We start from the raw sequence: 26,021 nt of genomic DNA, 5'->3' as shown, positions 1-26,021 counted from the left end.
CTTGGATAGCCTTTCCGGTTAGAACGGATTGTGCCACAAGCAACTGTGTCCACTTTAAACAATTCCTTGAACAATTGCACACCAGTGTAGAAGTTATCTACATACAAATGGTGACCTTTGTTGAACAGTCGTCTACCAAGATCCCACAAATTTTCTCAGTAACTCCAAAAGTGGGAGGACAACCAGGGGGGTCAATATTGGAATCCCTACCAGTGTACACACGGAAACTATACACATATCCTGTCCTACTTTCAGACAGCATATACAATTTAATTCCATATCGTGCCCTTTTGCTAGGAATGTACTGCCTAAAAACCAAACGACCCTTGAAGAGGACCAAAGACTCGTCCACACTTAACTCTTTGCCTGGAACATAGACCTCCGAAAACCGATCTACAAAATGATCAAGGACAGGCCTAATCTTAAAAAGACAGTCAGAATCTGGGTGATCTCGTGGCAAGGCTAATGCATTGTCAACAAAATGCAGCATCCTAAGAAGAAGCAAATACCGATTACGACTCATGGTCGCTGGAAATATAGCTGTTGCCATCAAGGGACTAGTAGACCAATAAGAAGCCAGTGACGGCTTCCTTATCAACCCCATCAAAAAAGTCAAACCCAAAAACTTTTTTAACTCCTCCAAATTTGTGGGAATCCACTGGGCAGCTCTAGAGTGTGGCCTAAGTCTAGCAGCGTTGTCCCTCAAATGCTGCTCCGCATACAAATTAGTCTGCTCAACAATCTCTTCCAAAAACATATCATCCATGAATAACTCAAAGAAATTGATAGGCATAAAGTTCTCTGTATTGGCGTTACACCCCGGGAGACCAGTAAAGGCAGGCAATTCTGGCTGCTCCATGTTTGGGGCAACACAGACATCAGGTCTTATAACGTGAATCCTTTCAGCCCCAGGTTGCTGCACTATTGGCACATCAATGTCCTCCTCTAAAGCAGGCCCTTCATCTGCACTGAGTGTGGCTTCATCATTAGAAGATTCCCCTCCAACAGAAACATCACTGCCAGAATCTCTGACTTCCTCCTGTGCCTCAGATGCAGAGTCCGTCTCATAGTCATGATCAGACTGTGACTCAAAAAGCATACCAATCACCTGCTGAGCTGTCATCCTGCGGCTAGCCATGATCTCTCCTGCTAAAATTAACTGGACAAATTCACCACCAACAACCAGCACTGTGTAAGACAAGTAACAAAGTGTAGCTTTGTTAGTAAGAGTTATAAACTCAAAAACTATACCGCTCACTTGCCTGAAAAAGCTTTATTCACCAGCAACTACACAGCAATCACCAATGATATCCCACTAAAAATAAATAAAGAAAGGCAAATTAGAAATAAGACAAAACAAATATCATTGTGCACAAACCTAAGGACAATTTCACACACAATCCTGCATTTAGTCCACCCCCTACAAACATGTCATTCATGCATGGCAACAATACTCCTTTGGAGTAAATTGTTTTTACTTACCTAAAACATGCAACTGTGCAAACTGCAGGTCAACCACCGCCAAAACCGCAAGGAGCCACAGCAAATAAATCAAAAGCTTTGAACTAGAACAAAAAGGAGGAAAACATTTTTTATCACAAATGCAAAGACTTCTTCAGTTGACAAACACCCCACCATCAAACATTTAGAAATTGGTGCCTAAGTGGATTCTGCCATAGGGGCAGATGGGCCTACTACAAAAATAGGCCTGTCTGCCCCAAGGAAGCCAGAAAATACCTTTAGTAGTGTGTCCACATGGAGAGCGACCCTTGCCAAAGGGGACAGCCCTCAAAAAAAAAAAAAAAAAAAAAACACTCACAACACTATCCCTGGTGCCTAAGTGGCTTCTGCCCCCCTCGGGGGCAGGTGGGCCTAAGAAAATAGGCCCATCTGCCCCCAGGGGGTGTAGAAATGGCCAACAGGTCAATGCCCCCCTTGGGGGGGCGCCCCGTGACCAAGGGGACGCCCCCCCCCACAAAAAAAACCAAATAAAAAAAAAAAACTGGCGTTCTAGTGGTTTCTGCCCCCCTTGGGGGCAGATCAGCCTGAAAATAATAGGCTGATCTGTCTCCAAGGGGTGCAGAAATGGCCTGGGTACATGTGCCCCCAAAGTGGGGGGGCGTCCCTTGCCCAAGGCCCCCCCATCCACTAACACACACACACACACTCTATCCCTGGTGTCTACGTGGCTTCTGCCCCCCTTGGGGGCAGGTGGGTCTAAAAAAATAGGCCCATCTGCCCCCAGGGGGTGTAGAAATGGCCAACAGGTCAATGCCCCCCTTGGGGGGGCTCCCCGTGACCAAGGGCTCGCCCCCCCACAAAAATAAACAAATAAAAAAAAATCCCTGGCGTTCTAGTGGTTTCTGCCCCCCTTGGGGGCAGATCAGCCTAAAAATATTAGGCTGATCTGTCTCCAAGGGGTGCAGAAATGGCCTGGGTACATGTGCCCCCAAAGTGGGGGGGCGACCCTTGCCCAAGCCCCCCCTCATCCACTAACACACACACACACACACTATCCCTGGTGTCTACGTGGCTTCTGGCCCCCTTGGGGGCAGGTGGGTCTAAAAAAATAGGCCCATCTGCCCCCAGGGGGTGTAGAAATGGCCAACAGGTCAATGCCCCCCTTGGGGGGGCGCCCAGTGAACAAGGGGACGCCCCCCCACAAAAATAAACAAATAAAAACAAATCCCTGGCGTTCTAGTGGTTTCTGCCCCCCTTGGGGGCAGACCAGCCTAAAAATAATAGGCTGATCTGTCTCCAAAGGGTGCAGAAATGGCCTGGGTACATGTGCCCCCAAAGTGGGGGGGGGACCCTTGCCCAAGGCCCCCCCCATCCACTAACACACACACACACTATCCCTGGTGTCTACGTGGCTTCTGCCCCCCTTGGGGGCAGGTGGGTCTAAAAAAATAGGCCCATCTGCCCCCAGGGGGTGTAGAAATGGCCAACAGGTCAATGCCCCCCTTGGGGGGCGCCCGGTGACCAAGGGGACGCCCCCCCACAAAAATAAACAAATAAAAAAAAATCCCTGGCGTTCTAGTGGTTTCTGCCCCCCTTGGGGGCAGACCAGCCTAAAAATAATAGGCTGATCTGTCTCCAAGGGGTGCAGAAATGGCCTGGGTACATGTGCCCCCAAAGTGGGGGGCGACCCTTGCCCAAGGCCCCCCCCCCCATCCACTAACACACACACACACACACTATCCCTGGTGTCTAAGTGGCTTCTGCCCCCCTTGGGGACAGGTGGGCCTAACAAAATAGGCCCATCTACCCCCAGGGGGTGTAGAAATGGCCAACAGGTCAATGCCCCCATTGGGGGGGCGCCCCGTGACCAAGGGGACGCACCCCCACAAAAATAAACAATAAAAGAAAATCCCTGGTGTTCTAGTGGTTTCTGCCCCACTTGGGGGCAGACCAGTCTAAAAATAATAGGCTGATCTGTCTCCAAGGGGTGCAGAAATGGCCTGGGTACATGTGCCCCCAAAGTGGGGGGGCGACCCTTGCCCAAGGCCCCCCCCCATCCACTAACACACACACACACACACTATCCCTGGTGTCTAAGTGGCTTCTGCCCCCCTTGGGGACAGGTGGGCCTAACAAAATAGGCCCATCTGCCCCCAGGGGGTGTAGAAATGGCCAACAGGTCAATGCCCCCATTGGGGGGGCGCCCCGTGACCAAGGGGACGCACCCCCACAAAAATAAACAATAAAAAAAAATCCCTGGTGTTCTAGTGGTTTCTGCCCCACTTGGGGGCAGACCAGCCTAAAAATAATAGGCTGATCTGTCTCCAAGGGGTGCAGAAATGGCCTGGGTACATGTGCCCCCAAAGTGGGGGGCGACCCTTGCCCAAGGCCCCCCCCCATCCACTAACACACACACACACACACACACACACTATCCCTGGTGTCTAAGTGGCTTCTGCCCCCCTAGGGGGCAGGTGGGCATACAAAAATAGGCCCATCTGCCCCCAGAGGGGGCAGAAATGGCCAACAGGTCAATGCCCCCCTTGGGGGGGCACCCCGTGCCCAAGGGGACGCCCCCCCACAAAAATAAACACATTTAAAAAAATCCCTGGCGTTCTAGTGGTTTCTGCCCCCCTTGGGGCAGATCAGCCTAAAAATAATAGGCTGATCTGCCCTCAAGGGGGGCAGAAATGGCCCTAAAAGACATGCCCCCCAAAGGGGAGCGACCCTTGCCCAAGGGGGCGCCCCCCCATCCACTACACACACAATCCCTGGTGCCTAAGTGGCTTCTGCCCCCCTTGGGGGCAGATGGACCTAAAAAAAAATAGGTCGATTTGCCCCCAAGGGGGGCAGAAAAGGCCAACAGTTCTCTGCCCCCTTGGGGGGGTGCCCCTTGCCCAAGGGGGCACCCACTCACACATAAATGCACATAAAAATATAAAATCCTGGTGATCTAGTGTTTTCTGCCCCCCTTGGGGGCAGATCCGCCTAAAAAGTAGGCCAATCAGCCCCCAAGGGGGGCAGAAATGGCCGTAACTAATTGCCCCCAAAAGGGGAGCGACCCTTGCCCAAGGGGCCGCTCCCCGCAAGCCAGAAACACGAAAGTAAAACAAAAAAAACAAATCCCTGGTGTCTAGTGGGCATTCCTGCTGCCCGATCGCAATGCGATCGGGCAGCAGGAATGCTCAAAGAGACACCGGGGGAAAGGAAAAGTATTTCCTTTCCCCCGGTGCCTCTTTAGCCCAAACCCCCCACCCACCGGGAAGAGGAACTCACCTCTTCTCCGCTCGCCGCACAGGAAGCAAATGGCTTCCTGTGCGGCGAGAACCCCATAATGAAGTCAGCGCACGATCGCGCGCTGACGTCATTATGGGGGGGTGGGGGGGTCGGGGGTGGAAGGGGAAGGGCTTCCCCTTCCATCCCTGACTTTGGGGGGTGGGGGGAAGCACACAGAGGGAGCGAGAGCGCTCCCTCTGGGCTGTGTGCCGAGGACGTAGTGGTTACGTCCTCGGCACAGCAGCACTGTGCCGCAGGACGTAACCACTACGTCCGTGGCACAGAAGGGGTTAATCACTGTAAGTCAAATACAAGTCCAATCCCAACGGCTGATCACCAATGTTAGAAATGGGGTCTTTGGTTGGCAGTCAGGTTACCCCCTGTCCAAGCAAGGACCCTCACTCTAGTCAGGGTAATAGAGAATCACCCTCAGCTAACCCCTGCTTACCCCTTGGTAGCTTGGCACAAGTAGTAGGCTTAACTTCAGAGTGCTAGGTGTAAAGTATGTGTACCAACACACACAGTAACGTAATGGAATCACTACAAAATAAAAATATTTATCTAAACAAAACAAGACCAAAAACGACAAAAATTCACAATACATAAGTCAAGATATCACAAAAAATGCAAAAAGAGTCTTCATGTAAGTTTAAACACACACTAACGCTGTTAGCGTGAAAATGTACCTTGGGTGCATCACAAATAACCCAGCACGGGCGAGTGTGCATTAAAAAGGGCTTGCGATGCATCAATATCACTCACGAGCAAGACCTTGGGTCATTTTTTTTTTAGTCGGGATGGCGTGCATCGTGTCTTCTCTCCGCAGGAGAGTGATGTGTCCATCCGGTGGGCACTCTTGGGTCCGGGCAGGTCTTGCGTTGTTTATACATGCCCAGCGGTGTTGGCATCGTAAATCCAGCCGCACGATGATCTGAAAACCACACAACGCAGGTTGTGATCCCACCAGCCTCCATCAGCAATGCTGTGCGTCATTTCTCCAGCTCCGGGCATCGATCTTCAGCCGCGTAGCCAGCACTGCATTGATTTTTCAGCCACAGTTCAGAGTTGCGGCGATCTTTTCCCAGCACGGCATTCTGTGCGTGGATTTCTCACTCTTGGGCTGCCAGCTTCTCCTTTCAGGGTCCCAGGAACTGGATGGGCACCACTTGGCTGAGTAGGAGTCTCTCCAGAGACTCCAGGTGCTGGCAGAGAGAAGTCTTTGCTGTCCCTGAGACTTCAAACAACAGGAGGCAAGCTCTAAATCAAGCCCTTGTAAATCTTCACAAGAGGGAAGGCAACACAAAGTCCAGTCTTTGTCCTCCAGCACAGGCAGAAGCAGCAACTGCAGGATAGCTCTACAAAGCACAGTCACAGGCAGGGCAGCTCTTCTTCCTCAGCTCTTCAGCTCTTCTCCAAGCAGAGGTTCCTCTTGGTTTACAGAAGTGTGCTAAAGTCTGTGGTTTTGGGTGCCCTTCTTCTACCCATCTTGTCCTTTGAAGTAGGCCTACTTTAACGCAAAGTTTCTCTTGTATGTGAAATCCTGCCTTGCCCAGGCCAGGCCCCACACGCACACCAGGGGGTTGGAAACTGCATTGTGTGAGGGCAGGCACAGCCCTTTCAGGTGTGAGTGACCACTCCTCTCCTCACTCCTAGCACAGATGGCTCATCAGGAAATGCAGACTACACCCCAGCTCCCTTTGTGTCACTGTCTAGTGAGAGGTGCAAAAAGCCCAACTGTCAAACTGACCCAGACAGGGAATCCACAAACAGGCAAAGTCACAGAAATGGTTTAAGCAAGAAAATGCTCACTTTCTAAAAGTGGCATTTTCAAACACACAATCTTAAAATCAACTTTACTAAAAGATGTAATTTTAAATTGTGAGCTCAGAGACCCCAAACTCCACATGTCCATCAGCTCTCAAAGGGAATCTACACTTTAATCATATTTAAAGGTAGCCCCCATATTAACCCATGAGAGGGACAGGCCTTGCAACAGTGAAAGTGAAAGATGAAGTTAGCAATATTTCACTGTCAGGACATGTAAAACACATTACTATATGTCCTACCTTAACCATACACTGCACCCTGCCCTGGGGGCTACCTAGGGCCTACCTTAGGGGTGTCTGACATGTAAGAAAAGGAAAGGTTTAGGCCTGGCAAGTTGGTACACATGCCAAGTCGAATTTACAGTTAAAACTGCACACACAGACACTGCAGTGGCAGGTCTGAGACATGATTACAGAGCTACTTATGTGGGTGGCACAACCAGTGCCGCATGCCCACTAGTAGCATTTGATTTATAGGCCCTGGGCACCTCTAGTGCACTTTACTAGGGGCATACTAGCAAATCAAACATGCCAATCATGGATAAGCCAATTACATACACATTTTGTGAAGGAGCACTTGCACTTTAGCACTGGTTAGCAGTGGTAAAGTGCTCAGAGTATCAAAAACAGCAAAAACAGAGTCCAACACACATCAACAACCTGGGAAACAGAGGCAAAAAGTTAAGGGAGACCACGCCAAGGATGAAAAGTCTAACATGGGGTAACTGTTATCTTCCCAAAAAAAAATATGTTAAGGGTCAGTATAAAGATGATTTTACAGAAAATGTGGCCTTATATCATGAGTTGGGTGTCCTTAAACACTTTAACCTGGCTTGCTGAATTATTCAGCCCAGGCCAGATCTGCCTATTACAGAGCTGTGAAGAAGCGATTTTGAAGGAATGGTTCCTCTGGTCATGAGGAAACTGTTAACCTGTTATGGGTCTGTGATCAAAGCATTTCTTGAACAAAGTCTTAATGCCTAGAACATGTAACTCAAAGGTGGACCAGAAAACCAAGAAATATAGGAAGATAGCACCAACCACCACTGGTAGCAAGTAACAGCAAATAAGGATTTCGTACAGCCTGGTGGGAACTAGTCATGCATTCTATCCATGATTGTCCTTAAGTAAGTATAGTCAATAATATTGTCCTGGTCTCTTGGAAAGCCTGAAGGAAACAATGCAAAAAAAACAAACAAAAAAACAGACAGCTACTATCTGCAGGAAAAGATAACTGAATTGACTATAGAGTACCATATATATGGTCTTGCCAAACATCACCTCATTTCACCTAAAATATTTTTCACTCCCTTAAGCATCTTCACTAAACACTGCTGGATCCTATTGGCGGGTGTAAGGACTTCATAGAATAGTAGCTATTGTCAGCTTCCATTTGAGAAGAATGACTTGCATAACAGTTTCCAAATGAAAAGGGAACTTTTTCTTGGTGGACCAACCAATTGTTGAGAAAAATCCAGCTGCTGAACTTCATCTCACTAAAAAGAGCTCTACCCACATATGGACTTTTTCACTTTTTCATAAACTTTGACGGCTACACCTTTATTATAAAGTCCTAACCCTAAATTAATATTGGTCACACTCAGTGGGAAATATTCAATTTCCTGAAGTTAAGAGTTCACAATTACTACACTGTTATTTTTATCAGAATTTTCTTCATCTGGGCAATAAATGCCTAACTCTGACAAAGTAGTGCTAAAATTAAATCTGCCTTAATTCATTGATTTCCCATGTGTCTCGTGCGTACAACCACCAGGTTTAGGTTTGAGTAGATGGGGTACATCACACTGTTGTATGCTTCTCTGGCTTAACTCTCAGCACCTCTAGATGCAAAAGTAACTCTACCACTAAAGGTCATGGACCAAGTGCAAGAAAATCGGTCAAAATCAGATCTGGAGGAGTCAACTTGACAAAGACCTTCATGGAGTAGGTAGCAAACATTTACCCAACGGTAAAAACAGTTTCCTTATTGCACTCGTAAAAACGTTATGCTCGGGAAACTAGGATCGTTAGCAAATTATTCTGGGAAATTCCATGATCCAACAGTCATTGGCAGTTTTTCTGTCAACGATTCCTCTACCACAAACAACTGTCCTACTGTGCATAGCTTTTAATTAGAGGTGTGTGACATTTGGACAATTCACTTTTGCGCAATAGTGTGAATTTTGGAAACATGACAAGTACTTCTGAAAAACGCAAATATGACAATTGTCCCTATATTTAGTACAAAATGAGTCCTCACATCCATTTTGGACTCAAGGACTCGTTACATGCTAAAAACGTACTGCAAATACAGCAGCCACTTACATGCTGGTCATTTGTATTGTTCCTGTGCACTCACGTTACATGTCTGCCAAGAACGGCACACAATTATGCAATGTGATGTAATTTCGGAGATTTTGGTTAATAAGTGTAACAATGGGAGCATAACAGACATTTCATCGTGGCCTAGTGTATCACCTACTGCCGGTCCTAAGGTCTTCATTTACGGTCTGGCAGTGGTTTAGAAATCACCAACCATAATCTCTGATCCGTCTGCCGAAGGATCACAGAGTCGCAGTGGATGACGCCATTCCTTATTCAGGGCCGGGGCGAGAGTCACTGATATTCCTTGCACGTCTGCCGTGCGAGGTTTGGCACACATAACCAGGAAAAAGCAGAAATATTGCTTCTTTTATTTATAGAAAAAACCCTGATTTGGGAGTTTGTTTATTCTAAACAAAAACTTTTTTTCAACTGTCCTTAAAGATGACGCCCACTCGGCAGATGTCCAGTGCTGTGAACTGTGCCAACGCACTGGCAGTACCGTTCCCAGCACTGAGTTTTCACACAGACAGGCAGGCATCTCTAAAGAGGAAGGACAGCCTTCCCTGGAGCTGCAGGGGTCATGGCCTTTGCCCTGGCAGACTGCCAGACCGTCTTCCAAGGTAGCCCTTTGAAAAGCCTGCCAAATATCATTCTTTAAGAAGCCAAGAGTACACATGGAGACCTCTGGCTCTCAACAGGTAAGTAGGGGAGCAGAGGACGCACATTCAGCTTTCATCTTCTCTTTCATCTTACCTGGCTTTCAGGATAACAATGCTGGGACCCCTTTTATTGCAATTTTTATGGTTGTTCACATTCTCAACCTGAACCTACCCAGACAAGTCCACCATTTTAGACATCTGTGTTCCCTTTTTAAAAAAGGTTGCAACTAACAAATGTCCTGTTGAGTATGGCCTTTCCTTTTGAGAACAGAGGGCCAGATGTATCAAAGGGTTTTAACCATTCCGTGTGTGTGTGAAAATGTGTTCCTACATAAGGACCAGAGGGCCTTATTTACAAGCCCATTGCGCCGCCGGTGCATCACTTTTTATATGGGAAAAAGTGATGCACCGGCAGCGCAAGGGACTTGTAAATAAATAAGCCCCAGGAGATGGTTGTATGCATGCATTTTGTACAATTTAGAGTTTGCTGAGGAGTATTCTAGTCCACCGTGTGTGCAAGGCATTGATATCTCCTAATCAACAATGGCTCCGATGGCAATGTTCTTCAGATAGGTAGAAATTCTTCATTTTCCAAGTCTAGTTTCTGATTCTGAAAACTTTATATTTTTCGTTCTTGCTAAATACAATTATCACTGTTCACGTCAACTATGATGCGCCGTTTTTCTTGTGCCCCCCTACTGGCACCTAACAACACCATTGTTGCACTGTATTTGCAATACAGTATACCATGGCTGTCGTTTGCACATTAACGTCAACAATCAAGTAAGCACCGTGAGAAAATCACACCTTCCCTAAGAGAGTAGGGCCCATATTTATACTTTTTTTGTGCAGCATTTGCATAATTTTGTGACACAAAAGCAGCACAAACTTCACAAGCATAATTGTATTTTGGAAGTTTGCGCCGCTTTTGTATAAAAAAATGAAGTAAATGCGGCTCAAAAAAAGTATAAATATGGGCTTAATTATCTCAGTTTGTCTATGTTATTTTGTCAGCAGTTCTGAAACAAAAAGTGTATATATGTTCATGGGATGCACAACCTGTGCATCCTATAAACATATGTGCAATGACTGTGTAAGGTACCTTAGTGAGATACTAGGCTCTATATAAATCACCATGAGCACCAGCGGTACCTCATGTGGTAAGCAGAGGAGTCATGTAATCACAGCCTGCACAATTGAGATGAAGAAAGCTGATATGTTCTAATTCATGGCTTGAATCTTGCAAGTTGGGATCCTGCCTAACTTGATTGGAGTAGCCAAATTCACTGTGACACAGGACAGCTTTTCTTCTGGTGAGACACAGGTCGAACCTGGCTGTGATGTAGCAAGGATGCAATGGGTCCTAATAAAAGGAGGGGAACTGAGTCCCCACCCCCTTTCTTGATAGTTTAAAGGAGTCACTTATTGGGGTACAGTCGTCCTTTGGCACCCATGGGCCCGGTGCCTGCTGCACTGTTTATTAACTACATTCCAGAAACCTGGAAAGATTGAAATTAAAAATGCCCCAGAGATTGCTGGCAACTATAGGTAAGCTCCATTAAACAATTTGGCGTGCCCTTGTCTCACTGACTCTTCTGTATCGTTAAAGGGAAATGATTACATGCACAGATAAAAAAATTATAGTGAAGAATACATTGAATAACAATGAGTTTGTGACTGTCCCTTGGTATGCAAAACACTTCACGTTTATTGCAGTTGGTAGTAGGAAAAAGTTTTTGACTGTCGAAAGGAAATGGGCGTAAGTGATTGGTATATTAGCGACATGTGCGAAATTTGCACAATTCACTTTTGCGCAATGGCGTGAAATTTCGGAAACATGACAAGTACTTCTGCAAAACGCAAATATGGCAATTGTCCCCATATTTAGTACAAAATGAGTCTCCACATCCATTTTGGTCTCAATGACTCATTACATGCTAAAAAAACATACTGCAAAAACAGCAGCCACTTATATTCAGGTCATTTTTTCATTATTCCTGTGAACTCACGTTACATTTCTGCCAAGAGTGGCAATGTCATGTAATTTCGGAGATTTTGTGTAATAAGTGTAACTATGGGAGCATAACATACATTTCATCGAGGCCTACTGTATCACCTACTGCAGGTTCTAAGGTCCTCATTTACGGTCTGGCAGTGGTTCAGAAATCACCAACACAATGTCAGATCTGTCTGAGGTCAGATTTCAAAATGAGGTTTGAAGTCTTCTTTTCTGTTCCAGATTGGCCCTGAGGTCCACCCGCCGGTACCCTTGACAGAAAACCAAACTACAGGTACGTTTTATGTTTTTTTTCCCTTTGTTTCCTACCTTTCAAAGTCAGATTTTTCTTGTTTTCCCTGTCCTGATATTAGTTGAGGTTCTTTATCATTAAAAAAACATACTGTCTGAACAACAGGTATCCAAAAGAATACTCACTCAGTTCTCCATTCTCTTGCTGAACCAATAAAATACTAAAGCAACAAAGTGGTAAAGCTTCCTCTGCCAAATCGTTTCTCCTGCTTTTAGGGCTGTACTTAATCTGTAGAAAAAAAGTGAGATGGCCCCCATCAGAGGCCACTGTAACTTGCACCACACATTGCTCCGGGACAGTGCTGTCAAAGATATTACCAAAACAACTACTAACAACCACACTCTTACAAGTGTGACTTTTCAGTCTATTGCAGGCTTCCTAAGCTTTGAGATGCTGTGTGCGGTCAGTTATAGTCATTTTTAATGTACATTGAAATAATAAACAAATGTTGTTGTGCTCATCTCTAAATTAGACAGACAGTGCCAGCACATAGCAGACTGTTGCCAGCCCTGGTGTTGGCAATTAAGTGTCAGTGTCAGGCACCAGAAACCACTGGCTCAAATTAAGCACTGTTCTAGGGACAATGCGCTATGCTTCTTGCACTGGTGATTTTACCCTGTCTTATCAAAATAAAAAGGTCGATATAGATAGATCATGCAATTATGCACATTATCTTGCATCAAAACAGTTGTGCAAATAACACTGAGCGTGCTGGGAAAAGCTGGGTGTGGCAGGGCTGGAGCTAAGCATGGGCAGTGTGGGCAGCTGCCTGGAGCCCTGTGCCTACTCGTAACTAAGAACCCTCACACTGCCTCTTAGAAAACACTAGTCTTACAGGCTCAGGGAGCAGCAGTGGATCAGCACTGCGAGGCCCAAGGGAGGGGCCCCCTTTCCCTGGGCATCATAGCCATGGGCTGAAAGGGCATCAGAAATCTAATCACTGCATCTGTATGATAGTGATTAGATGGGCCCTTAGGTGTGAAGTGAGCCTTGCCCCTTCATTAATAAAAAGCAGGGTGTCTGGCAAGACTCACAACAAAATAAATAAAAATGTCCCATTAACTAGGATGGAGGAAAGGCAGTAAGGCACCATTAAAAGTAAAAAATAATATAACAAACAAAAACACACACTTCTTTAACACACAGAAGTGTTTTACCTTGGTACATGGGATTATATCACTTCACTGAGATGTATTTAGGAAAAGGGTGAGTTTTTAAAACACGAACTGTGAAACATTGCTGGCCCTACCCTGACGATAATGGTATTAGTGAGTAGGAGCAGGGCCACTGGAATTATGTGGCAAGAAGTACACAGAAGAAGTATTAGGTGGCTGGGTTTACTAATTTATGCAGCAAAAAGTCAAGTTATGTGGCATGATGTGGCATATTTTGTGAGAGTATTACCTCATTATTTTGTCACTCATCCAAATACAACAATAAGAAATATAAAGGTGACCAGTTAACCTCTGCAAAGTGCTTTCCACAGTGCAGCGACAAGTGTTGCTGTATTTTTAGTAGCGTTTGAGCTAGAAACAAAAGTATTTTATTTATTTCAAAAACTACAGATCATGGAGCAGATGGTTTATTTCGCAAATGCATCAAATCAATAATTATGCAGAAAATGCAGCAACCAAAAAAATGAATAGCTCCAGTGGCACTGACTAAGAGGCATGCCAGGGTTCAGGTGTACTCTGTGTGTAATCTACATTCTTATTAAACAGGCAGCAAAATTACTGTCTATTACATCAAACAAATGAAGTGTTGTACAGCACACACCCGTTCTGCACGTATTTGTGTATTTGAATGTGTTCTGATGTATGATAATGAATAAATTAGAGATTGGTGAAGTAAAGCATTTTCCTAGAATCACAAAATTTGTTCAAGCAGCGAAGCTGGAATTGATCCTAGATTTTCCAACTTCTCACTGTGCAATTCAGCAACTACATGAGTATCTTTTATGGCATTAAAGCTTAAAGCTTTAATTTTAATTATTGGAGCATGATACTAGAATCTGGGTGACAGGCAGGGTCCACATTGTATTTTTGGCAGTTTTACATAGCACAAACATTGGCCATGGACATAGGAGTGCTTCACAACAGACACAGACTACAGCAATATTTTTTCTAACACAGAGATTTGCCTGGATTCACAGGATGCTGAGCCGAGGCAGGGATTAAAGTCTTGCCCCCTCCTTGATGCACGGTGGACCGCAGTAATCACTAGGCCACAATGCCTCCTGTGAAAGCTCACCCCATTTTGGGCTAGGGTTACAGGAGGTCTTTGAACTGAGCTGAGCCAGGCCTCTGCCCCAAGTTTTCTGTCTTGCCCATCTAGAACAGCATGCAAAACAGAGTAATGTTAGGTGGGGCAGAACCCATGCAAAAATGTAAAGAAAAACATTCGGAAAGTGAGAGGGTGGAAGGGGAGGGATAGATGCAAAGGAAGAGAACAGCTGAAATAGGATAAGAGGCTAGGGTAGAAGAGTGGTAAAGAGCAGCAAATGGAGAGAAGACGTGGATGTAAGAGGCACAGACTCAACAAAAAGCGGCTGGGGAAAAGGGCATGTTTGATTTAAAGGAAGCAGAACCAGCAAAAAGTAGAGGCAAGAGAAGGTGAGGGGTTGGATGGAAAGATGAGAAAAAAGCAGTAGAGCATTGAGGGGAACACTAAAAACTGCTAAAATAAAGGCTAAAACAAAAGCAATACAATGGTATATGAAAAAGTAGTGTTACAGTAACCATGTGAAAAGTCAGAGTGCCTCAGAGTTAGTTCGAATGGAACTGGCTTCCCTGATGGCTTGCTTACCACTAGTTCTGAGTTAGTGGTAGTCAGTCTTTGGAACTGAGGATATCTCATAACCTGGGGCCCTAGAGGCTCTGGTTCAGCATCACTACATTTAGAACAACACTTGGATGATTAGTGGCCGACCACAGTGAGGTCAAAAGACACAGTGACTCTCTGGGGTAATTTAGTTCTTAGGGGCTGTGGTTGGTGGGTGGAGGGGTTCGGGGTAATTTACTTATTAAGTTGGGAAGGTTTTAGGGCTTAGGGTGGGTGGGGGTGTCGGGGTAGTTTAGTCTTTAGGGATGGGCGGTTGGGATAGTTTATTTTTTAGGGCTCAGGGTGAGTGGGGGATGTCACAGTAGTTTACTTTTATGGGTAAGGGGTGGGGAGGTTGGGGTCGTTTTTATTAGGCTTAGGACGGGTTGGGGGTCGGGGTTAATTTAGTTTATAGGTTTGGGGGTGGGGGTGGCAGATTGGGATAATGTTTTTTTAGGGCTCGGGATGGGTGGGGGGTGGTTGGGGTAGTTTAGGTATTAGAGGTGGGGGTAGTTTTGTGCCTCAGGGTGGATGGGGGGGTGGTATGATAAAACCATGCATGCCATTTTGCATGCCGTTTCCACACATGATTTACTAGGCATACTTTTACAATGAAAATTCGTTGTGAAGGCATGCGTGTGTAAAGGCATACGTGGAAACAAAGGGGTTGTGGTTCCGATCGCATTGTTAAGGCATGCGTGGTTCCATAATACAACCTGTATTCGTGCATGTACATGGTTCCATGAAGACAAACAGCACTCTGTGAACCTACTTGCTGAGCTTTGTTTGTAGGTCAATTGGGTGATGGAGAAGGATTGAAGGACAACATAATCAATAAAAGTTGTGAAGAGGGTGATTATGATTAGCTTACCTTTACAACCCTCCTCAGATCACTGGAGAGGAAAAGAGAGGGCTTCTATGCACTAAGTTTCAATTGCTGGACTCCTTTGGCTGGCATGTGGCTTTCACACAGGTGGAGGTCAGCAGCCAGAACAGGGCAACACAGAAACGTTTCAGCAGAGTCTTCAAGTTTGGTCCCGGATAACAGCAAATGGGCAGAGTAAAAGTCCACAATCTGGAAGCACGAACAGCAGGGCCCACACATGTCTGTTTCAAAGAAGGTATTTAGCCCTTTGAAAGAAAACTCCAGTCATGAATCCAGATCATGGATATTGGCCAACACTACACTGCCATTCATTGTACTGGAATCCCCAGGGTTCAAAAGTCAAATCGACCAAATTATGGGAGTGGGTTTCTCCCCAGACATGCACATGGGAAGTGCACCCATTTTCCTCATATCAGAATGCACTTTGGGGCCATTGCTTACTTGGAGAAATCCATGTATTACATCCAGAGGCATGCTACAATAGGAATTGTATGTATACCTCAGTCAAGTCCTTGAGACAGGGGAGACATGAGAAGGAGAAGAAGTGACGATTGGGCTGTCCTTGTTCTCTTTGGGCAACATCCATCTTGCAAATTACAAACACTATTCCTTCAAATATAAAGATGCATGTAATCCACTGGGTAACTCTAACAAAATATTAACTGCTAGAAGTCACAAACTGTTTCCCCTTCCTTTCACACATGGTGTGATATTCCAGATTATCATTGCTGTTAGAAATGGGGTCTTTGGTTGGCAGTCCGGTTACCCATTTGTCCAAGCAAGGACCCTCTCTCTGGTCAGGGTAAGTCACACACAATCCAAATTATCTTGTGCCCACCCTCTGATAGCTTGGCACTGAGCAGTCAGGCTTAACTTAGAAGGCAATGTGTAAAGTATTTGTGCAATAAGTCATGCAATAACACAGTATCACACCCAAAAATACACCACACAGTGTTTAGAAAAATATAGAATATTTATCTGATTAAATGCAGATCAAAACGATCAAGATTTGATAAGTACACGTTGAGATATCACTTTAGAAAATGATACAAAAGACTCTTTAGTCTTTAAAATGCAACTAGTGTCTCTTGCAAGCACAAAGTACCTGGTTTGCATCGAAATTATCCGCAAGGGGTCGCAGAGGAGGAGGTGCATGGAAAACAGGGAGGTGTGCGCCGGTTTCTTCGGGTGCACACAGACGATGCATCAAGCCCTTGGAGAGAACTTCTCAGCAGAGCCAGAGTGCAGCAAGGCAGCAGGGCAACAGCAGGGCAGCAGTCCTTTGCAGAAAAGCAGTCAGGTGAGTCCTTTGGTCAGCCAAGTAGTTTCTCTTGGCAGAATGCAGGTTCTGGTTCAGAGTTTCTTCACCAGTGGTATCTTGTCCAGAAGTGTCTGAGTTGGTAGGGTCAAATGCCATGTTTAAATACCCAAATGTGCCTTTGAAGTGGGGGAGACTTCAAAGAGTGGCTTAGAAGTGCACAAGGTCCCCTTTCAGTTCCATCCTCTCTGCCAGAGTCCCAGTAGGGGGTTTGGCAGTCCATTGTGTGAGGGCACGCCGCTGTCCTTTGACATGTAAGTGTCAGGGCCTCCACCTTCCCAGCCCAGGAAGACCCATTCAGTAGGAGGATGTGTGCAAGTGTGACTGAGCATCCTGTGTTTGGGGTTGTCTGAGTTAAATGCACAAGCGAGCTGTCAACTAACCCAGCCAGACGCAGATTGTAAGGCACAGAATTATTTAAGTGCAAAGAAATGCTCACTTTCTAAAAGTGGCATTTATTAAACAGTAATATTAAATCCAACTTCACCAGTCACCAGGATATTATGTTACCATTCTGGCCATACTAAATATGACCCTATTACTCCTTTCAGATCAGAATCTACCACTCAAACAGTATATGAGGGTAGCCCTAATGTTAGCCTATGGAAGGAGCAGGCCTCACAGCAGTGTAAAACACATTTAGGAGTTTTAAACTACCAGGACATATAAACTACACAGGTACATGTCCTGCCTTTTACCTACATAGCACCCTGCTCTATGGGTTACCTAGGGCCTACCTTAGAAAGAGGGTAATTTAAGTCTTGGCAAGTACTTTTAAATGCCAAGTTGAAGTGGCGGTGAAACTGCACACACAGGCCCTGCCATGGCAGGCCTGAGACATGTCTAGGGGGCTACTTATGTGGGTGGCCCAACCAGTGCTGCAGCACACTAGTAGCATTTAATTTACAGGCCCTGGGCACATGTAGTGCACTTGACTAGGGACTTACAAGTAAATTAAATAAGCCAATTGAGTATGAGCCAATCTCAACATGTTTTAGGGAGAGAGCGTATACACTTTAGCGCTGATTAGAAGTGGTAAAGTGCGCAGCGTCCTAAAGACAGCAAAAATGAGGTCAGAAAAAGAGGAGGAGGAAGGCAAAAAGTTTGGGGGTGACCCTGCAGAAAGGCCATTTTGAACAACTGCAAAAACTAATGCACATAATGCACGTAAAGATTTCCAAATACTATAAGAATTAAGTAGGACCCCATTTGACCCAGGTTACTTGACTTTATTTTGAAGGAGAGGTAGGGGTTGATCCAGCTTTCGGCTCTCTTTCAAAATCCTAGGTCTGATGCATCTTTCTTTTTCTCTGTTCCAAGAGGGTGAGGAGACATGCATTAACATTTTCTCTGCAAATAACAGTGTAGCAGATAGCCACACATTTAATCTCAGGAAGCACGGATCTATGTACTGCGCTTGTAAACAAGATGAATTAACAGAGTCCGGATATCTTTTTGTAGAAGTAGTATTAAGGATTCCCCACATGTTCCTCAATGTGGGTGTAGGTATGAGGCATATTATGTTGAGCCTAGCGGATCTTTGGACCACAATTGGAAGTTGGATGAATTAATAGTGTCCTGATTCAGTGTCTCAGAAAAAGGGAGCAACAATTGTTGTAATTAATTCCTTCATGATAAGTTGTCCTGGGGATCGTCTCAGGGACTGTTTGAGCTGTGGGAGACTGAAATGTCGACTATAGACACTCATGACGAAACTCATCGCATTTCTGCTAGAATATTTCATGAAGGATTCTGATTGCCTGTGTGGCATCAGACAGGACTGATTAATTATTGACTGTTGTTTGTATTAGATAGTCATGGGGTTGGTGCCCTTCTTATGTCCCCTAGATGTAGAACTAGTGGGACTGGAGCAGGCTACCTGAGCTGCTGTAATTTCTTGAATAAACTTGATAATCATATAAAATTGACATCCATTTTATATCACGCCATATGTGGATTTATTAAAATATAGAATTGGTCCATGCTTGGACTAGAATATTAAATGTAAATATTAATCTATATTGGGTCAATTATCAAAATAAGTCCTCTTTGAATATATATTACGTTAGAATGTTAAGAGACATAGGCCCTCATTTCGACCTCAGCGGTCTTTTTTCAAGACCGCCGAGGTACCGCCGTGCTGAAGACCGCCAGTGCAGGCGGTTTTCTGCACAGCGTACTATGACTGCTGGCAGCCCTCCGTCCTTTTTTGGACGGAGAGCCACCAGCAGCCATACTGGCGGTCGGCGGGGAATTTGAGGTTGCTCCACCTCCACCGGCCGTCATCAGAACACCGACCACCGAATCACGTTCCACGATTTGGTGTGGCGGTGTTCTGCTGATAGGGTGCTGGCGGCGGAGCAGCCCCAATGGATCCCATCCCCTCCCGGAGGATCAACGGACAAGGTAAGTTGATCGTTCGTTAGGGGAGGGGGTTGGGGGGGTGTTGTGTGTTGTGTGAGTGCATGGGGGTGTGCATGTGAGTATGTAGAGGAGGTGTGTGAGTGCGTTTATGCATGCAGGTAGTGTGTTGTGTGTATGGGAAATGTGTGCGGGTTGGTCTGTGTGCATGTCTGTTTGTATGTGTGCGGGTATGTGTTGTTGTAGTGTATGTGTGCGTGTAGGGGTGTGTGCATGCGCATGTTGGGGGTGGGTGGGGAGGGGTTGTGTGTATGTGCAAGTTAGGGGTGGGGGTGGGGAGGGGGTTCTACCACCTTTAGGGGGTGACGGGGGTGGGGGAGGACTCGGGGGTGGGGGAGAACCCTATCAGTGCCAGGGAAGGAATTCCTTGGCACTGATAGTGCCTACCACCATGGATTTCGTGGCAGTTACAAACCTCCCGAAATCCATGGCGGTATGCAGGGTCCTGATACCGCTTGCGGTCTGGGGACGGCCGCCGGGCTGGAGACCGAAGTCTCCAGCCCAGCGGTCGTCACCGCCCTGGCGGTCGTAGTGGAGGAGTGGCGGATGACCATGGCAGTAACTGCCATGGTCATAATTCCATTTTTTTTCCACCAGCCTGTTGGTGGTATTACCGCCACTTCTCCCCTGTCCGCCAGGGTTGTAATGAGGGCCATAATGTCACAGCCAAATTATGCTCTCTCAGAGCCATCAACCATGGTATGAGTACTGCACCCAAAACCTTCATTTTCTACCAATGGCAAAAGCTTATAGAGACACATTGATGAGGGTTACCACGGTAATTCATTAAAAAGGGGAGACCAACAGACTAAATAACAGTCCTCCCATCCCAGGGTATTCCAAACATTGTTCAAGAGGAGCAGAAAATGTGCAGTTTGATAGTTTCCTCCAGATCGTGTGCCCCACAAGCCAAAAATAAAAAACGCGGGAGAAGCTATAGGGACAACAGGGGCAGTGCAGCTCCACTGATGGTAGTGGACTTTCAGCTTTATAATGGCCAAATGTAATTCTAATATTTTGGGTATAGTGGAAAATCAAAACCTGCAAATTGCTCCTTATATAACTGGTATATAAGAAATGGACACAGTAAGATTGAGGCGTCAGACTGAGAGGCTTCTGAAACAGACAATCAAAGACTATAAATAATATGATCAACACACATTCATGACTATAAACCTTCTTAAACAACCAATGCATTTCAGCTCAACTCACAATCAATATTGTATTTATAAATGAATACACCACTAAATACCACTTGGAATGCTTCCTATGTATTGGACAATACATTCTAACAGTTAGTAAATACAGTGCAATAGTAACCTAATTATTAGTGGATCAATCATTATTAAATAATTTCTACAGGGCACATTGGAGTTCTTAAAGGAGTTCAAGCAATGCCACTGCCAGTCAAGCCCAGTGTTTTCACATCTTGCTTTATTTGCTGAGAGATAGCCTGTAAATCGGAACCACAAGTTTTTAAAAGCCTTCTACTCTCTATTGTTTTTCTGGTGAATTATTTGAGAGTAAGAATGGCAAACAGCCGCAGTGTTTGCTCTAATCATAGAAATAAACAGCAAGGCATCATCATAATTATCACAACGAGATCAAGAGGTCTAGTGAGTGGGCTGCAATCACAGAAGGTGATAGTTTTTCAAGGCATTCACAGGAGAGGAAGTAATTTAAACACCAAAAACCCTCAATTTGTTTCTAAATAACTCTTCAAAATTCAGTCCAAATAGGCATTCTAATAACTACTCAAATTTTTGCCTTTCAAACTCTCACATGATCAGAAAATAGCGAGATATTCCTGTGCCCACAAACTATGTATTTATTTATTTATTTATTCTTCCAACAACTACGGAGCTTAGTGCCTAGTTACGAGTCAGGCTGACCTAACGGTGGTGGTTGGACCACCGCTGCTGTGGCTATCGGACCCCAACATTACGACACTGTCGGTCCGACTGCCAGGGGACAGCTGTCTCTGCAGTGATCTCAACGGGTTCATGGTAGGTGCAGGTTGCAATCAGCCATGGCGGTGTGGCACACAGCACCAACATGCTGATTACAACCTGGTCCTCTGCCAGCCTATTCAAGGGTGGCAGAGAACAGGTGCAGGGGGCATGGGCAGTGCAGGGGTCTTCCTGCCAGCTCCCTCAGAATGCGCACTGTCTGCACAGTAGACACTGCGTATTATGAGGGTGCTGGTACCCCCTGCGGGTGGCATCATTGCCGCCGGCTCCACAATGCTGCTGCAACTTCCCACTGGAATGACCTGCGGAAACCTTGATTTCCACCCGTAAACCCAATGGGAAAGTCATAATGGGGCCGTCAGGGAGATTGCCACTACAGTGGTGGCTATCCTGTCGGAAGTTTGGCGAATGGGTGTTCCCATCCACCAAACTCATAATCAGGGCCTGAGTGCTGTCTTTCGGTTAATTCAGAGCACTGACAGAGATAGACCTTAATAAAGGGTATCAGACATTATTAGGGCTCAGTAGGGTATGACGCATAAGCACGTCCAAGATTCCTCAGTCGCACGCTGCTGAGTTCAGTTGAAAGAAAATCTGAATTGCGGTATAGGTTTCATTTGCAAGTAGGACAGCACACATCATTCCTGTGAAAGTGTCAAAATATCACGGGAGCTTTGTTAAGTTTAAAAATACCCTAGATGACTTCCACAGGAAACAATCTGGGAACAGCTAGACAGGAGGAAATCTTTGATATCATTATGGAGTGTTGCATTAATTTGACTGATTGAAGAAGCTGTTTGACAGTTAAAGTTAGAAATGAAAGAGGCAAGTAGTTTTCCACATGTTCTCCTAATGACAGTTCTTTCATGTGAAACCCAGGGTAGGGCAAGGGTAATCCTTAACTTAAACATCAACCTAAGGCACTTCTCATCTTTACAATGACAGATACTCAGGATCCTAAATTCATGACCTTGATTTAATAGAACCGACAACTGTCCAGGCGTAGCACTGAAATAGGAGGTGAATCTGATGTTGAAAAACATGCTGACAAACGTGGCAGTAGGGAATACAGAAAATATGAAAATCACAACGTTGGTGTCTGTTTGCTCTCAAGAAAAATAAGGAACTTAGGCCCTGATTATACTTTTTGGTGCAGAACTGCACTAACGTAGTTTTGCACCAAAAGGTTTAGCACCGGCTTGCACCATTTCTGTGCACCAGCTGGGCACCACATTTATGGAATGGTACAAGCCGGTACAAAGGGTGGGATAGTGTAAAAAAATGACGTTAGTCGGGTGGGGCAGGCGGTATGGAAGAAGGGGGTTTTGCACCAAAAAATATTGTGAGGCAGGTTAGAGTAAAAAAACAAATGACTCTAACCTGCCTAGAGTCATTTTCTGATGCAAAACCATCCATACCACATGACTCCTGTCTTAGGAAAGACAGGCGTCATGCCTACCACTCCAATGGCCAGCACAGGGTACCAGGGTCCCCTGGGCATGGCCATTGTACACAGTGCCATGTTGGGGGGAGGCATATCAGGGCCCCAAATGGCACTTTAAAAAAAAGAAATTAGTTACTTGTACTTACCTATACTTACCTGGGATGGGGGTCCCCCATTCTCCGCTGTCCCTCTGGTGTGTGTGGTGGTGTCTCTGGGGACTGAGGAGGGTACCTGAGGGCTCAGTCCATGGTGTTCCACAGGTCCTCTACGCCTGCCCTGACCCAGGCATTAAAAAATGGTGCAAAGCAAGCTTTGCACCATTTTTGGCCCCTTCTGTGCATGATTTTTAGCACGGGGGATAAATATGGTGCTAAGGTGATAGAGACATTTTTGTGCCCGGGAAGGTCTACTTTGCATCTCATTGACGCAAAATAGGTTTCCACATCCAAAAAATGACTTTAACTCCATAAATTTGGCGCTAGATGGGTCTAGCGCCAAAGTGTAAATATGGAGTTTGTTTTGCACCGGATTTGCGTAAATAAAAATGATGCAAATTTGTTGCAAAACAAGTACAAATATGCCCCGGAGGGTGTTGTGGTGGGAGGCACACCTCTTTGCCAGATCAGCAGAGGCCATGGCCTCTGCCGGACTGGTGAGGCTGCCGACCATAGTAAGAGATCCCTGCTTGTCTTCCAAGTTATAGTGCTTCTCCCATCCTGACAGACTTCTAATTACCATCTTAGTACCTCAAATAGTTTTAAAAAGAATCCTGTGCAGTCTCATTTTAAGTCCTTCAGTGGGGAACGGTTAGTCCTGCACAGTAGGGATTTCATAGTAGTAATTACCACCTAGAAGGAAGATGTAAATTTGTCCTTAGGTATATTGATTGAAAATATATTTTACAGACACCAGTTAGAAAATGAAACATTTAAAAGGACTATATAAAATATTGATTCTCCTCAGGAAAGACGTTTTTGAATTAGGTTCACTCCAATGGGTCAGGCACATGAAGCCCAATGAGTGTCGACAATGAAGTTATTTTCATGTAACCATAATACAAAACAATACCCAGGTGCCTTAAAATGTGTTGTGATGAAATGTGATATTGTCTGAGAAAGGCCAATGAACTGTGAAGCTTGAAAAATTGATGTGTTATCTAGTAACTGTGAGATACAAGTTAATGTTATGGAAATATTTGTTATGTTATGTGAATTTGTAGAGCATTGCTAATCACCTGTGCAGGTATGCAGGCACTGAGTAGAGCAGGCCTGAGTGGGAGGAGAGATCACACCTGTTTCATCTGTAAGAGCCATGTCTTGAGGTTCCTTCAGAAGTTCATGTTGGAGGGGGAGGTTCTGAGGTGTTGCAGGAGGTCTTTCCGGGTCTTGGCAGTGGGGATATGAGAAGGAGCATCCTCTGCTCCTGGTTTTCTTGATAAGAGGGAGGTGAGCTCTTGCTTCAGATGCAGATCAAAGGTGTCTGGAATAGTGGAGAGCTTTGTAAGTGTGAGTGAGTAGCCTGAACTTACATCTTTCCCGGACTGGGAGAAAGTGGAGATTGTTGAGATGTGGACAGATGTGCTATTTTGCTGGATGTTCAGGATGAGTCTAGAGGCACCATTATGGGTGGTTTGGAGTCAGCGTAGAACATGGGATGGGATTTTGAAGTAGAGGCACTTTCTGTAGTCTACTTGTGATCAGAGCCTGGGTGACTTTTTGTCTGGTGTTAAGCGGGATTCACTGGAAAGTCTTGCGTAACATACACAGGATGTGGAAGCAGGATTAGGTGACAGCATTAATGTGTCTACTTAAGGGGAGGTTGGTGTCCAGGATGATTCAGACGTTTTGTGGCATGTTCCACTGGAGTGGGTGGAGGGCTAAGTTCTGATGGCCACCAGGAGGCATCCCAGGGAGATTGATGTTGCTGAAGATAAGGGCTTCAGTTTTTTCTGTGTTGAGCTGGAGGCAGTTGTTTTTCATCCAAGCAGTGGCGTTGCTCATGCAGTTGGCAAGATTTCCTTTGGTGGTGCTGGTTGAATCAGTAAAGGACAGAATGAGCTGTGTGTTGTCAGCGTAGGATACTATGTTGATGCTGTGGGCTCTGGCGATATCTGCAAGGAGTACCATGTAGGCATTAAAGAGTGTTGGGCTGAGCGATGATCCTTGAGGGATTCTGCCAGTGAGTTTCTTGGGTTCTGAGTGTAAGGGGGTAAGTCTAAGTTGTTGAGTTCTGTCTGTGAGGAAGCAGGATATCCACTTGAGGACTGGTCTGCAGATACCCAAGCGCTGAAGCCTTCTGATGAGTGAGCTGTGGGACACCGTATCCAAAGGTGTGGAGAGGTCAAGGGGGATGAGTGAGCCATTTCTCCTCTGTCGCAGATGCTTCTGATGTTATCTGTGGCCACGTTTAGGGCTATTTCTCTGCTGTGGTTGGTGCAAAAGCCAGATTTAGATCTGTCTAGGAGTTGATGGAGATCTAGCTGATCGGCAAGTTGGGTACTGATGACCTTCTCCATGACTTTAGATGGAAAACGCAGGAGTGAGATGGGTCTCTAGCTACTGAGGGTCTTGAGGTCCTCTGTTTGTTTCTCCAATAGGGTGGTGACCTCAAGACAGGAATGTGTGTGGTGGTTATGGTGTGTTGATGATAGCAATGAGTGCAGGAAACATGATGGTTCTTCTAAGATTGTATATAAACTGGGGGTATGGATCTGAGGGGGCTCCTGACTGGATAGTATTCATCAGGGTGCAGGTGTCTTTATTTGAAAGACGCTTCCAGTTGCTTAGCTGCTGTTTGGAGATGAGTGAGGTGTCCTGTTAGGCATTTGAACTGGTATGCTGTGGGTCATATGCGTTGTAGATCTTGGCAGTTTTCTGTTTGAAGTTTGCTGAGTCATTGCAGAGTGCTTAGGATGGGATTACATCATTGTTGGCAGCTGCGGGATTGGAGAGCTCCTTGATGATAGTGAAGAGTTGTTTGCCATTGTTGGGGCTGACTTCGAGTCTGAGAGTTAGGGTATTTTTCTTTGGATCTCATAGTTGTTGGTGGTCGAGGTTGAGGGTGACTTTTTATGTGTATTTTGTGGTAGTGTTTTTGTGAGTCTCCATTTTCTCTCAAGTTGTTTGCAGTGTTGCTTGGACTCCGTGAGGTCCTTTGTCTACCAGCTGGGTAGTTTGTTCTGTTGGAGGTCTTTTTATTGGTGGGAGCGGAGAGGTTGGCGCAGTCAGTGAGCCATTTATTGAAGAGGTTGGTATCCACATCGAGTTTACTGGTGTGGTTAGGTGGATGATCCTGGAGGGTCTTGGG

The sequence above is a fragment of the Pleurodeles waltl genome, chromosome 9 (genome assembly GCF_031143425.1).
Source record: "Pleurodeles waltl isolate 20211129_DDA chromosome 9, aPleWal1.hap1.20221129, whole genome shotgun sequence".
In the NCBI taxonomy this organism is placed as follows: Eukaryota; Metazoa; Chordata; class Amphibia; order Caudata; family Salamandridae; genus Pleurodeles; species Pleurodeles waltl.
Note: the sequence above shows the minus strand (reverse complement) of the source record.